We start from the raw sequence: 14,621 nt of genomic DNA on the forward strand, positions 1-14,621 counted from the left end.
AGGGCTAACAAACGGTATGAATTAATATTTCATATGGCTAATAATGGCCGAATTACATCTATGCTCTGTCTTTTCAATAAAAGAAAGAGAAAGAGTTAGTGAAAATAATCAAACCATTTGAGCTCTGTGTAAGACTGTTTCAGAGACTAAACATTTCTCCTTAGATTTCTGGAAAGAAAGACTCTGTGTACAAGTGAAATAATAATGGTGATATTCTGTATTGAAGTAAGGAGGGGGGAAATGCCTTCAATGTCTTTAGTACTAACCTCTGTCCTAATTTATTTTCATACTCCCTTGTGTCTGAATGTGACTGCATGTAACTATCCCCAAATCCCTATTATCTTTTCAGTTTTCATATTCCCTCTAGAATTGTGTGTATTTCTATGAGGCTGCTTCATAATCTCTCCTTTAAAGACTTCCACCCTCATTTGTCTAATCCTCTTGAATAACAAAGCCTCTAGTCAAAGTCTGGCTATCATTCTGCTTACCCTTAGCCATATATTCTATACTTGTTTAAAAAAAAAAAAAATGTTTTTGTAATAAGATGACCTGAATCACCCTTGTTCCAAATATAGCTCCAGTTATTTAATCTTTGAATAACATCCTCTGACTTAAACCAAGGTAATAAACATCCTAGAATTCTATTTTGTTCCTTAAACAGTGAGTTAAAGATTTTGGAATCGTATCCTCCACTAACCATTTATTCATCTACATTCAGTGTTTTATAGCCAATGACTTCCAAGGGGGTATTCATTTTTGATTGAATTTGGTTTTCTCAGCCTCGTTGTTTTATATTTCTCCACAATGAGTTTCTTATACTTCCATCAACTTTATTCAGTTTAATTGTGCTCTTTTTTACAGCCTATCACCCCTATTTTGAAATTTCAAAGGATTTCTTTACCATTTGTTCCTTTTTCAGAATTATTCAGACTATGGGAAGGAAAAGGGAGGCAAATGAGCCTAATTGAAGCATAATTTCCAGAAGTAGAAAGGTTACAGTTTTGTTATATATTGCCCTCTTTGGCCCTCATCTGGAATATTGAATTTAGTTCTGATAAGGGTCATTTGAGAACATGGATGTGGTACAGAGTAGGCAGAGGAGGGCAAACAAAATCGTTTGTTTCTCATTTGAGGAAGGACCTATTAAAGGAATTGGGAATATTCAGCATAGAGAAGACAAGACTTAAAGATCATGACAACTTTTTTTCAAATATCTAAAGAGTCCCTTTAGAGGGATTGTGATTGCTCATCACATGCAATAGGAGCAACAGGATGCATCAGGAGCAATAATTGCAAGTTTCAAAGAGGCAAATTTAGGCTTAGTCTCAGGAACAACTTCCTGACAAAGCTATCCCAAAGTGGAATGGGTTATCTCAAAAGTTTCCTATTGTTGAAGGTCAAGCAGAGGCTAGACCACTTGTTGATTAGAACCAGATTCTTTTGTGATAAGAAATGAACTAAAGGACCCCTCCAGATCTCAAATTCTATGATCCTCTATTAATATAATTTGGGGTGGAGTGGGATTTATGCCTCAGTATGGGATCTGAACCTGTTTGTGACTTAATAGATGTCCTTTGAGAATTCTGTGGGTGAAAAATTCATCACCAGACTAATGGTGAGCATTTTTGAACCAATTTGGACAAGAATTATACATTCTGTCACCAAGTCTGTACTCAGTCTTTCCAGTATCTGGTGCCTTATCTTGCTAGATAATCTTCAGAATCTTCCTAAGACAAATCAAGTGAAAATGATTGTTTTCTGGCATAGCACAGGTATGCTGTTCAATTTTAACAGACATACACCAGTGAAGTAAGCATAACAGCTCTGCTTGGTGTGCAAGCTAATATTTCTTTTCCACACTTTCTTTCAGAGCCTCTTAAATACTGAGCTAGTTTTAGCAGTGTGTGTATCAACCTCATCTTCTATGTGGATGGATTCCCCTAGATGCATCCTAAAAATCAGAGCTCCCTTCCCCTCCATTAACTCAGAAGATCTATTTGTGGATCCTGGGTCTGCCATTTATTTACCTGTCAATCTCTTACGACCTCAGTTTCCCTCTTTATAAAATGGTTTGGACCAGTTCCTTTGTAAAGTCCCTTCCAAATCTAAGGCTTTTATTTTGCCTTCTTCATTAAATTGGAGGATTCTTCTTGGTCTTATTCTGTAGTCTCTTAACTTTATAGAGTTGAAAAGACTCATAAGATCTTGGACTTCAAAGCTGAAAGGGTATTTCTACACTTCCTGCCTCTTAAAATCTCTTCCTTCAAGGGCTAGCTAGTTCAGGCTTATTCTTGTTATCTTCCACCTCCTAATTGAAACTTCTCTCTTCTTCCTTATTGTGAATTTCCTGATTAAATTAACCTTAACTCAGATTTATCATTTATCAGGGCTTCATGGTGGACAAAGTACTTTCCTCAAAACCCATATAGTGTATTTTCAATCTTCATTTTATTGCTTTGTATTCTACTTGATATTATCCTTATTCATATAAATATTTCATCTCCTTATTAGATTATAAGTTTCTTGAGGGCAATTAATTTTCATTTTAGTAATTCCTATTACCTAACTTGATGTTTTGTTCACAGTAAATACTTAATAGATGCTTACCTGGATCGAGATGTGAACTAGTTGTATTTTACCATCCCATTGGTTCCTTATATTATAATCAAGCCTCCAATAATCCATGTTCTGTGATATGACTTTTTTAAACAAATAATTGTATGGGAGTAAGGATTTTTAAAAAATAATCTATTGGCAGTTTCTATTCTGTTTTGACATTGTTCTCTGGTTTCAATAAATGAAAAATGGTAATGCTTAATTTCACTTCACACTGTATTATGATCTATATAAATACATCCTGACAATATTTCATTTTATCTTGACATTATAACATCCTCTCCATTAACCAAAAAAGAAAAAAAAAAAATCTGTCACTTTGCAAACATTGTAGTGATACTCAGTCCTATTAAAGTGAAAGATTAAAGAGTTTAGCATAAATAAATGATTGGAAGTAACCACTATTCATATTCTAAAACAATTTTTTCAAGCTTACCACTAAAGTCATTTCCAGCAGTTTCTTTGCATTAATATACAACAGGCATACATATATATGCATTATATATGTACACTATATTAGAACATTTTTAAAAAGTTATCATTTGTAGCTGAATCTATTGTCTACCTGTGACAAATAATTTATAAATTTATTTAATGTCTTACTAAATCTTTCATGATATAGTGGCTAAAAATCAATCCTAAAATTCTGAGATTTGAGTCGCATCTCTATTGCATACTGGCTTTGTGATCCTGGGCAAGTGACTTCATTTTCCTAAGAAATAATTTGCCAAAAAATTTGTATTGATAGAGAAAATTTTATCATTCAGAAGTTTCCTATGCCAGTGAAATCACACAGCTAGTTCCTATCTCCATATTGTTGTTGTTATTGAGTTATTTCAATTATGCCCTATCCCTTCTCAGAATATTACTTGATAAGTGTAATAAAATACATAGGTTTTAAAAAGAAATCAATTTCACTGAAATTGGGGCAGTGGATGGCACAGTGGATAGAGTATAGCCTGGAGTCAGGAGGACTGGTATTCAAATTCTGTCTCTTAATATTTACTAGCTCAGGACAGTCTCCCTTGTGTCCTAAGAGTATACCTCAACCTTTAAAAATGAACAAAAAAGCAAAAATAGCTCTGACCAGAAAGAGCTATTATGGAAACAGGGAAGTCCAGAACAGAAACCCAGAAGAGGATACCAAATGCAAAATGCCTGCAGATGTAACCTCAAAAGGGGATAGGAACTGGGTCTCTAATTCAGAAGGCTTTCTTGGAAGAGTTCAAAAAGGATCTAAAAAGAGACAGAAGAAAAATGGGAGAAAGAAATGAAAGAATTGCAGGAGAGTTATTAAAATTTTCTGGGGAAAGCTAACACCTTGGAAAAGGAAGATTTGTGAAAAGAACTTCCAGTACCTACATTAAGTAGAGAAATTGGAGGGAAGGAAGTGAGACTCTTGATCTCATAGAAAGTCCATTCGTGTGACTCTGAAAACAATTCCAATTTATTCATTAACCTAAGGCTCATGAACTTCTTCACTTTAAAAAATCTATTTTGGAAATTGTGGTATTGTTGTCCAACCTATTACACTGGGGTTCAGGGGCTCACAATTTGTTTTCTGTGGTTATGTTGGAGGTCTCACACTGGTTTGCTGATTAGTCTTTTGAACCAATTCAGAGTAACTAATGCTGCTGTATTTTGACTAAGATTCTCTGTGCTAGGCCTTGTTACCCCCTGCCCCATTGAGAAAGACCTTTCCTGAAGTCCTTCCAAAATATCTTAAGCTGGAAAATTATTACACTCTGAATGTTTGTGGATTTTGTCACTCACTCCAAAATCCATTCAGAGGCTTGATCTAGTGTTGGTTCTGAAGGTAACCAAAAGAACTCCTGTATACTCTCTACCATCCAAACTTCACCCTACTTTCCTTTTCAAATTAATATTAAAGTCTACTCTCACAGCACTAGCTCAAGTACTAAGGATACAAAAATCAAAAATAGGTCAAGACCTACTGTCAAAGTCACATTCTACTAGAGTATATAACACATATGCAGATAAATGAAATATAGAGTAATTTGAAAAGAAAATGAGTATCCCCAGTGTCACTGGGGATGAAAGATGGAGTGGAAGGAAGTAGGGAGAGCAATATATGTTTTTATCCAACTAAGAGGTGATGACAACTTGATATTAAGCACTTAAATAATTTTTGACTAACTTTTAGGGCAACTTGAGTGAAGATCATAGGATCTTAGATTTAGACCTGAAAAGAAGCATCCAGTCCAAACATATAGTCCAAAGTACTCACTTACAGACAAGGGAACTTGGAGGATTAAAGAGGTAAAGCCCAAATTCATATAACAGTGTTCTTCCTCTAAATCTAACACAATTTCTACCCAAAAGGGGACTGGAAATTTATAGAGATTGAAATAAACCTCAGCAACTGGTGAGATGAGATCATGAGAAGACAGTTAAAGACTTCCTGCTTTTGAGTGAGTGTTTGCCTATCAGCATCTTTCTTCCTGCTCCAACTTCCTTTTCTTTCCCTTCCCCATTTTTTCCCTTTGTAGAAGTTAGTGATTTTTGCTAGCTGGCTGGGGAGGTGGGGAAACCAGTTTGTTTGTTTGTTTTTTACACTAGCCTTTCTTAGAGTAAAAACACAAGGTTTTTACTAGCAAGCTGAGTGATTGCAGAAAGAAACATTATCATTCCTAGGGCATAAGATTCCCTCACCTAGTGACATTGACTTTGGCCAGGCTACCTGAAGAAATGGCCCCTTGGAATAGCCCAAAAAGCAATTGTGGCAGCTTGCCCAACTCGTAATTTCCAAGGCTTTCAACTGTGTGCCTCCCACAGATGATTGAAATTCTTAAGCAGCAAGCACTGCTTTGCTCCTTTCCTAGAAAAGGCAAGTAACAACCCCAGCCTTGTCTGAGCCCCCTTCAGATACGCTAAATGGATTCATCTGCTTGTTATGTGCAGGAGTTGATTTTTGTTTGTATATTTTTGGGTGGGTGGTGGAACTAAGAGATGCTGCATATGTAATTTGCTTTACAGCCTAATTTAAAGTCTCCTTATTGGAGTCATAGGAAGATTTCACTCACCCTGAGTCACTGCAGCTCTTTTTTTTTGTAGCTAATGAAATTGCCAGGAAGAAAACACAAAAGAGTAAGAAGGGAATAAGAATAAAAACTGGCCCCAAATAGGAAAGTTAGTGCTACTTACAGATTTAAGAAGAAGCAGAATCCAAAACATAGCCTTTTGTTCACCACATCTAAAAGAACAGTTCTTTCCCAATAATGAAAATCAGTTAGCAGGCAGTAATTAAGTCCTTCCTAGCAGTATCAGTGATGAACATGAAGTCAAGAATATCTAGGCTTAAATTTCACATTAGCCACTTACTAGCTGAATGATCATGGACAAGTCACAACTCTTTAGGCCTCAGTTTCTCATCTTTAGAATGAGGGGTTTGGACTAAATGGCCATCCATTAAGATCCCTTCAAGTTTTAGTTCTAAATCAAAGAGGCCTATGACCCCATATATATTGCCCTCTGGAAGGCAATAGGGGCACAAAGACAAAAACCAGAAATTCATTTAATTTGAGTAAGGACCTTATCGATTATTATAAAGTGTGTAAGCCCACGCCAAGGAAACTGGAATACCCAATAGCTCTTGAAAATTAAGCAACCTAGTACACTGGTGCATTATGTTCTACTCATACAGTAAAGAGCGAAGGTTTTTTAATCAGAAGACCTTGTTTTTAAAATCTAGACTATCTTATTCTTTAATTGTGTGACATTTTAAAAGCTAAATCTCTAGTCCTGTATGCTGCATATGGAGTATTCCGTAATTTATCATGAGCTACTTCCTTTTTTTTTTCCTTCTGTCTGGAATTTTCTGACAGTCAGCAGGCTATCAGTTTGAAAACACTAGGAATGTGGACTTATCACTTTTTCTTAATTAAAAAGAAAATGATGAATTCACTGACTAGCTTTGGAGACAGTTCATCATTTCTGAATTTATCTATGTTCTGTCTGTATTAACTTTTTGAGGTCAGGAAAAAATCATTCTCGGTGATCAGTTTAACCTTCTCCAGATCCAAGTATTCCATACTTGGTGAATGGATTACAATGACAATATTTAGGCCATGCCCCCAATTTTTCCTTAGCTTGGTTGCTTGGTTTTATTTTATGAAGATAATGAAGGTATGCCAGTTTCATGTAGCTCATGTGAACATCCGGTTAGGAGCTCATAAAAGGTAAATTGATTATGTTTTAATGACTTCAAGTAAACAGTTAGTTTAGTATTTTGTTTTAATCTCATTATCTCAGGTGGTTTCCTCACTTTTAAGATCTCCTTCCAACACTGTAATACTGGTATTTTATTTTATGAATCATTCCTCCAAATTTAATTGCCTGGGAATCTTCAGGGAATTTATTCATCATAGATTTTAGGACCAGAAGATTTTAGAGATCCTCTGGTCTCATTCTCTCCTTTTATAAACAAAGAAAGTAAAGGCCAAGGAATTTAAATCTTCACACTTTACACCACACCAACTACTCTTCAATCTAATGTCAATGGCCTCTTTGCTGTTCCACATAGGACTCTCATCTCTGGGCACTTTCTCCATCTGTCTCCCTGTCCTAGAATGACTCTCCTCCCTGCCTCCTGGCTTCCCCGACTTCCTTCAGGTCCCTGTTGAGGAAGTCTTTCCTAACTCTAAAGACTAGTATCCTCCTTCTGTTTGTTTCCTATTTACTATAGAGATAGCTTGTTTGTAAAAATATATTGCTTTGTCTTCCTCACTAGATCAAAAGCTCCTAAAGGGCAGAGGCTATTTTTTGCCTCTCTTTGTATCTCCAGTGTTTAGCACAGTATATTATTGCTTATTGACTGGCAGATTGTCTACGGTCAACAAACTGGAACCCCTTTTTCTCCTGGTTTCTGTGATTGAGTTACCACATATCAGTGAGAAACTTTTTTTCCTTTGCTTCCTTTTTTTTAGCTGTTACTCCGCAGTTCCTATCCACCTTATTGTTTGCTAGAATAGTGAAGGGTTTGCTTTTGTTCTTGTTGAGTTGTTTCAAGCATGGAATTTTTGTGATTCCATTTTGGAGTTTTCTTGGCAAAGATACTAGAGTTGTTTGCCATTTCCTTCTCCAGCTCATTTTACAAATGAGGAAACTGAGAAAACAAAGCAAATGGGATTAAATAACTTGCCAAGGGCCACACAGATAGTTAGTATCTGAAGCCAGATTTTTCTGGCACTACACCAGGCACTCTAACCATTTCACCACCAAGCCACTCTATATGAATGGCTCATAATATGTATCATTTGCATTAACTAACTCGTCCAAGTCATTAATATTATTTTATTATTTTATATTGTTTCCTAAAGTTTCGTGACAGCAAGATGACATTGTGTTCTTAAAGATTCTTCCTTTAAACCGAGCACAATCTGGCAGATCTTACCTAGCGAAATGGGCTTTAAAAGTAGTCTTAGCTGAGGTCTAAGTAACAACCTAATGAACATCCTGCTTATAAAAGTTTAGCCACCAAATGTACGTTTTTCCAACACTGAAACCCCCCCACAGACAAAAAAAGTGTCCTAAAGTATTGAAGGCTTGGAAGGATTGCAGTCTTTTCAGTGCAAGAAACACAAATGAATGAAATTACACATCCTTGCAGTTTTAAAATACACATAAGTGAATGAGGAAAGGCAATATGACACAGTAGATAGAGATCCAGCTTCTGAGATAGAAACACGGGGTTTCAAGGTCTGCCTCAAGCATATCCTGACCACCTCTTTTTATTTCAAATAGATTTGTAAGGACATAAAACTGCAGAATAGATGTCACTTTACTTTAGTAAAGGGAATCTCTTCATCCAGTGTTCTCTATGATAATGAAATCACAGGTCCAGCTCTTCTCTCCTCCTTTCCCTCATTCCCCCCTCAAAAAAAAAAAAAAAGTCAGTGAAAGAAAATCTGAAAGACTACTTACGGTCAAGCATTTCTTTGGGAATAATTATTTTGTTTGTGGGAGGGACACATAGCCTACAACAATCAACTGAGTGTTGATAGATGCATAACAGCAGGAAAAATAATAGAATATTATTATAGGAAAAATAATTAAAAAACAAATAATATCAAGATCTATTCTAATCTATTTTTTAAAAGCTAACATTTCTATAGCACATTAAGGATTTTCAAAGTGTTTTTCATATATTTTCTCCTTTCATCACTTGATAGTGTTTTTCAAATTATTTTATATGGAAAATTAACATTTTGCAGAAGGGAATCTGACCCCAAAGAGATGGGAACATCCAATTTGTGAAACTAAAATTTGCCTATTGAGAAATGAGAAGTATCATTGTACAAATAAACAATGAAATTTTAATATATCCAGAACACTTCATTACATCTTTTTTTTTTCCCTAAAAATACGCAGAGAAGGGGGGGTGGGGGGGGAAGAAGAGAGTGCAACTAGAATTCAAGCTGGTAGAGCAGCTGGGAGAATAAAGATAAAGATAGAACTATGTGGAAGTACCAATTTGTCAAATGCTGGACCCCAGACTGAGACCAGGCCACCTGCCCCAGGGGCTGCTATGTGATTTGAAACTAGGAAGTAAATTTAATGCTTCTGTATCACTATTAGTAAGTAATTAGACTTTCATGTTGTTCAGTATTACATGCAAACTCACTTGGAAATACTAAATTATACTCATTCTCAATAGAGTGTTTTGTGTTAGAATTATTTAGCAAAGTATTTCTTCTCCCTGATGAACAGATACTGTTTTTCTTTCTGTCTCTCTCTCTTTTTTTCCCCCACTTCTGTGTCCTCTACAATGCTTTAAATATAGAGGTCAATAAATATGTGTTTGAAGTGAATCAAAGAAAAATATTTCCTTGCTAACACGACAGAGGGATGTTAGTGGTAAATGTACTGTCAAGGAAAGGAATTGATGATCATTGACATTAAAGATCCAAAAAGTAAGGATAAAAGACTCTATTTGATCTTCAGTTTGCTCACTTGCAAAAATATAAACATTGAACTAGGATAATTTCTAAAGGACAATCTCGTCTAGCACTGACATTCCTTTAATCTATAAATCTGCTAAAACCAAGTGAAATCTCTGGACCATATTTTGCTGATTTCTCTGGAGATGCAGATCAGAAGGCTCTCTTGCGAACTTGTCCAGTGTCACATAATGTCACAAGCAAGACTTGAATCCAGAGCTTACCAAGTATAAGACCAGTTCTTTATCCTTGTACATACCAGTACTAAAAAGGAAGATTGATTGTTTATCTGTTAGAGTCCTATTGTGCTCAATCTTGGAGTCCATATATTTTCAATGGAAGTGCCTTAATTTAGTATCTCAATAACTGAAACTCTTTGGACATAATTCCAGAAAGCCCATCTCATACTAGGGTCACTAATAAAGCAGTCATCAAGTGTATTCTACAGTGAAGGAAACTAAGACCTAGAGAAACTATATGACTTGCTTCAAGCTATACAGATAGTGAGCAAATGAACCTATATTCAAACTAAGTCATTTGATTCCTTCAAGACTAAATATAAATGATGTAAAGGCATTGGACTGTATAATAGTCATAAATATTAAGAGGAAGAGGCTAGAACTTAAAACTTTAATAATATTTAAGCAGTCAGATCATTGCCAGACGACTCCTTAGCTATAGATAAGTATAAAAAATAATTCATTACCAGCAATGATCTTTCCTCCTTAAGAAAATTCATTAGAGTCAAAATTTCTTCTAACTGAATCCCCTAATTGATTAGATATGTGGTTGTGTTGTGTGTGTGTATGGTCTGTGTCTGTGTCTAAAGACACTGTACTCTTGATCATGGCCAAAAGGTCTTCACCAAGTCTTAGTCTAGTGCCTCATTGTATTGTAGAGGTGCTCATACATTCTGGACAATTATTCCCCTTAGTAGGAGATAAAGTAGATTCTTGGAAACCAGAAAAGTTTTCATTATGGTAGTGGGCACACATTAATTTATTATCCATTTATCTATCTAATTATAGACTTTTCCAATTACAGACTAATTATAATATCTAATATTATCTATCTAATTACAGACTTATCCAAAGTAAATAGATCACTAGGTAGTGAATTTTTTAACCAATGAAACTATAAGAGAAAAAGAATTATAAAAAAACGCTGCCCATTAACCAATAATTTATTATGAACTATATGTAGATTGGTAGTTTTATGTACAGTTCTCTATTCTGTTTTATAGATGGAAGTGCCCATGTTATATGTTGTTAAGTTTAGAATCAACAAAACAAAACAAGAGTTTTTCCATTGTAAAAAAAAAAAAAAGGAAAAAAAGAAAAAGAAAAAAGAAAACAAACAAACAGGGAGAGGGGGAAGAAAAAGAAAAAAAGAGCGCAACGTGTGGGACATATCTGGGCAATGGGGATAAAAGGACAGAAATGAAATAGTTCTTGTCTTCAAAAAACTTACATTCTATAGAAGAAAAAAGCATGTCCCTATATAAACATATATACAAAATATACAAAAAATGCAAGATAATTTGGATGGCACTGGGTGGTGGGTAGAGGAAGTGTAGGGGTAAGGGGCATTAGCAGACAGGGAGACTAAAAAGTGACTTATTTTGAAGATAATGCCTGAGTTGAAGTCTGAAGGGAAATAGGATTCTAGGATGTATTCTTCTAATCTATATTTGCGTCTAACACAGGTAACATACCTTATTTTTGCAGAAAAAAAAAATCTATTTATTCATTAGAAAGATGCTCGTGTTTCTTATGGTAGATCACTTGCTATTTTTGTATATAATTTTACAAAGCGTAGATATTCAAGAATAAAAATAGAGATCTAAAAGTCTTAAGCAGAGGGTGACATGTTTATAGACATTTTTTAAAAATCCACATACATTTCTTATATAATTTTTATTTTTATGGGTCTAAAAAAATCACCATTAATCTATTCCATAGAAACAAAGTAATTTTATGTGTTGAAAAAGTACTTGATAATTAAAAACATTGAACACTTGAAAGTAAAATAAAATCCTAGAGAAATAGCACAACTATTTAATGTTTCAGAGATATAGTTGTCCTGTAATTCAGAAATTTATGCTTCTATCAAAGGTATTAATTATACTTAATAGGGAGCACTGGACAGGTGATTTATGATTTTCTAGTTATTGACCTGTTTCATTAAAAAATTGACTATGGGATTTGCTCCAAAATAATTGCCTGTCAGATCAAATCAAGTAAGTCACATTAAACTCAACCTCACTTGATGTACTATAAAGTTTCCATTTCACAAGAACTAATTTGGAAAATGGAATTATAGAGTACAATAAGAATAATAATAATAAAAAACCAAAACATGACTATCTGTCTTTTAGAATCAACCATCTCTTCTCTTCCTACAGTCTAACATCCAGAAAACTGAGAGTTGCATATGAGGTAGAAGTATCTGTGCCTTCCTTTTTTTTTTCTTTTTTTTTTTTTTTTTAGAATTAGAAATATGTTCTAGAAATAAAGTCTTTTCTTAAACTTAATTTCTCTGAAGGGACATTACCAAATGAACACATCCTTTCCATTCAACAGAACCTCATTAATCCCAAATAATAGTGAATGCATTCTTCTGATTAATTGAATTTATGGTTAAGAAAGATTTAATCAGAATTCCCATTTTTATTTCATGGCTTATTGCTGAAAATTTTCTTAAAACAGACTGAATATCAAATGACTGTTGTTTCTTCTCTAACTACTAGATGCCCTCTACTGGTCAAAGGGAGAGAGAAAAAGATTCCCCCTCTCTAGGGTAGAAGGCATCCCAGTAGAAATTCCTAACTTGGTCCTATGGTCATGAACTCTGTTGAAGCTCCATCTCTGCGTGCTCCAAAAAAGCTTTGATCTTTTAGAGTGAACATATTAAAAAAAAAGATCCTGACTTAACATTTGAAAAATCTATTAAATTTTGTATTTGTATTTTAATACAATTCAAAAATTTTAATCTTAGTAATATTATGAAGAGTTTTACTCTGATACCTTATCAGTAACTCCATCTAAATTCCCTCCCATTCTTTATGATTGTAAATATCTTAGATTTTTAAAGGTAGTTGTAGTCCTAGTATATACTGCTCCTTTAGTTCTACATTTTTCACTTAGCATTATTTTGTAAAAATCCTTCCCATATTCCTTATATTTGTCATTTCAAAAGACTATATTGTATAAGATTAGAGAGAAAAAGTGTTGAGTGATAGATTAACGAGTTGACCTTGAAGCCACAAAGACCTGAATTCACCCTGCATGTCTAATACATATTGGCTTTGTGATCCATGGGAAGACACTTTACCTCTGGGTGTTCTGAATAATGCTCAAAAACCCTAAAGTTGCAAAATTAGTACCTACCTGAAGTAGTTCCTCTGTTAGTGTTTCTTTGATTATGATCCTGGTATCTTTGACGTTCCCTGAGACCCTTTCAGTGAATCTATAAAGTCAAAACTTTTCATAATATTACATAATATTTTAATTTTTGATACAGTAAATATTGATAGATATATCCTATATAAACAAAAGCTTTTTGAGGGAAGCCCTCAATAATTTGTATGAGTGTAAAGGAGCTTAAAGAAAAGAATGTTAATGGTAATCTTTGCACCAAAAATTGCTGTTCTATATTAACAAAATTACAGGTCTACTCACTCTTCTTATCCATGGAATTCTTTTATATTAGTAGGCTATGGTTTGGTCATTTATATTTAACCATTGTACATTTAGATTGTTTGTAATTCTTAGACATTATAGTTAATATAACTTGCAATATCTTTACATACATCTCTCTTTATTGCTTTTTAATAGCTGCCTTAACAGTTTATTCGTAAGAGTGTGTTTAAGGGATCAAATGGTCCAATAAATTTTCTGATATTACGCCATCATATATTTTGAGCAACTGTGCTATCATGGAATAGATTGAATTTAAAGACAGCCTGGGTTCATATTCTTGCTTTTACTTACTACTTGTGTAATGGTCAAGTCATTTCTGAGCTTCATTTTTCTCATCTGTAAAATGAAGGGACTGGAGTGGTTGATCTTTCAGGTCTTTCTATCTCTAAATCAATGTATTCTCTAAAAAGATTACATTAGCTTACAATTCCATCATCAGTATATACTTTATCACCCATAGCTCCATCATCATGGATTTCTTTCATTTTTATTTACGTTTGCTAGTTTAATAACTGAGGTTATTTATTAATTATATGAATTTTTTTACTTATTTACAATTTATGTTTTCACTTTATGCATTTGATAATTGGTATCATTTGAATTTGGGGACATAGGTATTATTCTTGTACATTCTGTATCAGTTCTTTATAAATTCTATATGTCAACATTTTAGCTGTCATTTTGATTGTAAACCTCCCCCCTTCCAAAATTTCCCAATCTGTTTCTTTCCCTCCTCTCCCATTTTTATTTGGTTATTTGAAAATAAATACATGGATGAATGTATCTGCTTTGTTCACACTATTCCATTGGGTTGTTGTAAGAAAACTGTATTGTAAACCCCGAAGAAATATGGAAATGTGAGCTTTGATACTTGTTAATATTTCTTCAACAAAGATAACAATTTCATATCATCATTGTAGTTTGATATTTCTGTAAACCCACCAGCTAGCTCATCTATTAATATAGATGGAAACCTACCCGTATTTATATATCTTATCCTGTGTAACTCTGGCTCTCATTATCTATGGTTTTCTGTACTATGATTAATTTTATTTAGTTTGAATTTAATTTTACTTACTGATGTTTGATATTAAAAAATTTATTTAAAACTATGTATTATTCTCTTTATCAGGTCTCTATCCCATTGATTTTTTGTTTTTGGCAGGGGAAAAGGGATGTGTGTGTGTGTATTTGTATACGTGTATACACAAATATGTTTTTACCAATATCAATTAAACAATAAGTAAATAGGAGTACATTTTGCATGTTCTTACTCAAGTCTTCTCTGATTCTCAATCCCTTACCAGCATGGAACATTAAGAAAGGTGAAAGATCTCTAGAGAAT

General features: G+C 34.0%; 1 protein-coding gene across 1 annotated transcript in view; it reads left to right on the forward strand.

Annotated features, from left to right (window-relative positions):
* Nucleotides 1-14,621, forward strand: part of ZNF277 (zinc finger protein 277) — a 152,534-nt gene that overhangs the window by 48,877 nt on the left and 89,036 nt on the right. The gene's annotated exons all lie outside the window — the stretch shown is intronic.

The sequence above is a fragment of the Sarcophilus harrisii genome, chromosome 5 (assembly GCF_902635505.1).
Source record: "Sarcophilus harrisii chromosome 5, mSarHar1.11, whole genome shotgun sequence".
Lineage (NCBI taxonomy): Eukaryota > Metazoa > Chordata > Mammalia > Dasyuromorphia > Dasyuridae > Sarcophilus > Sarcophilus harrisii.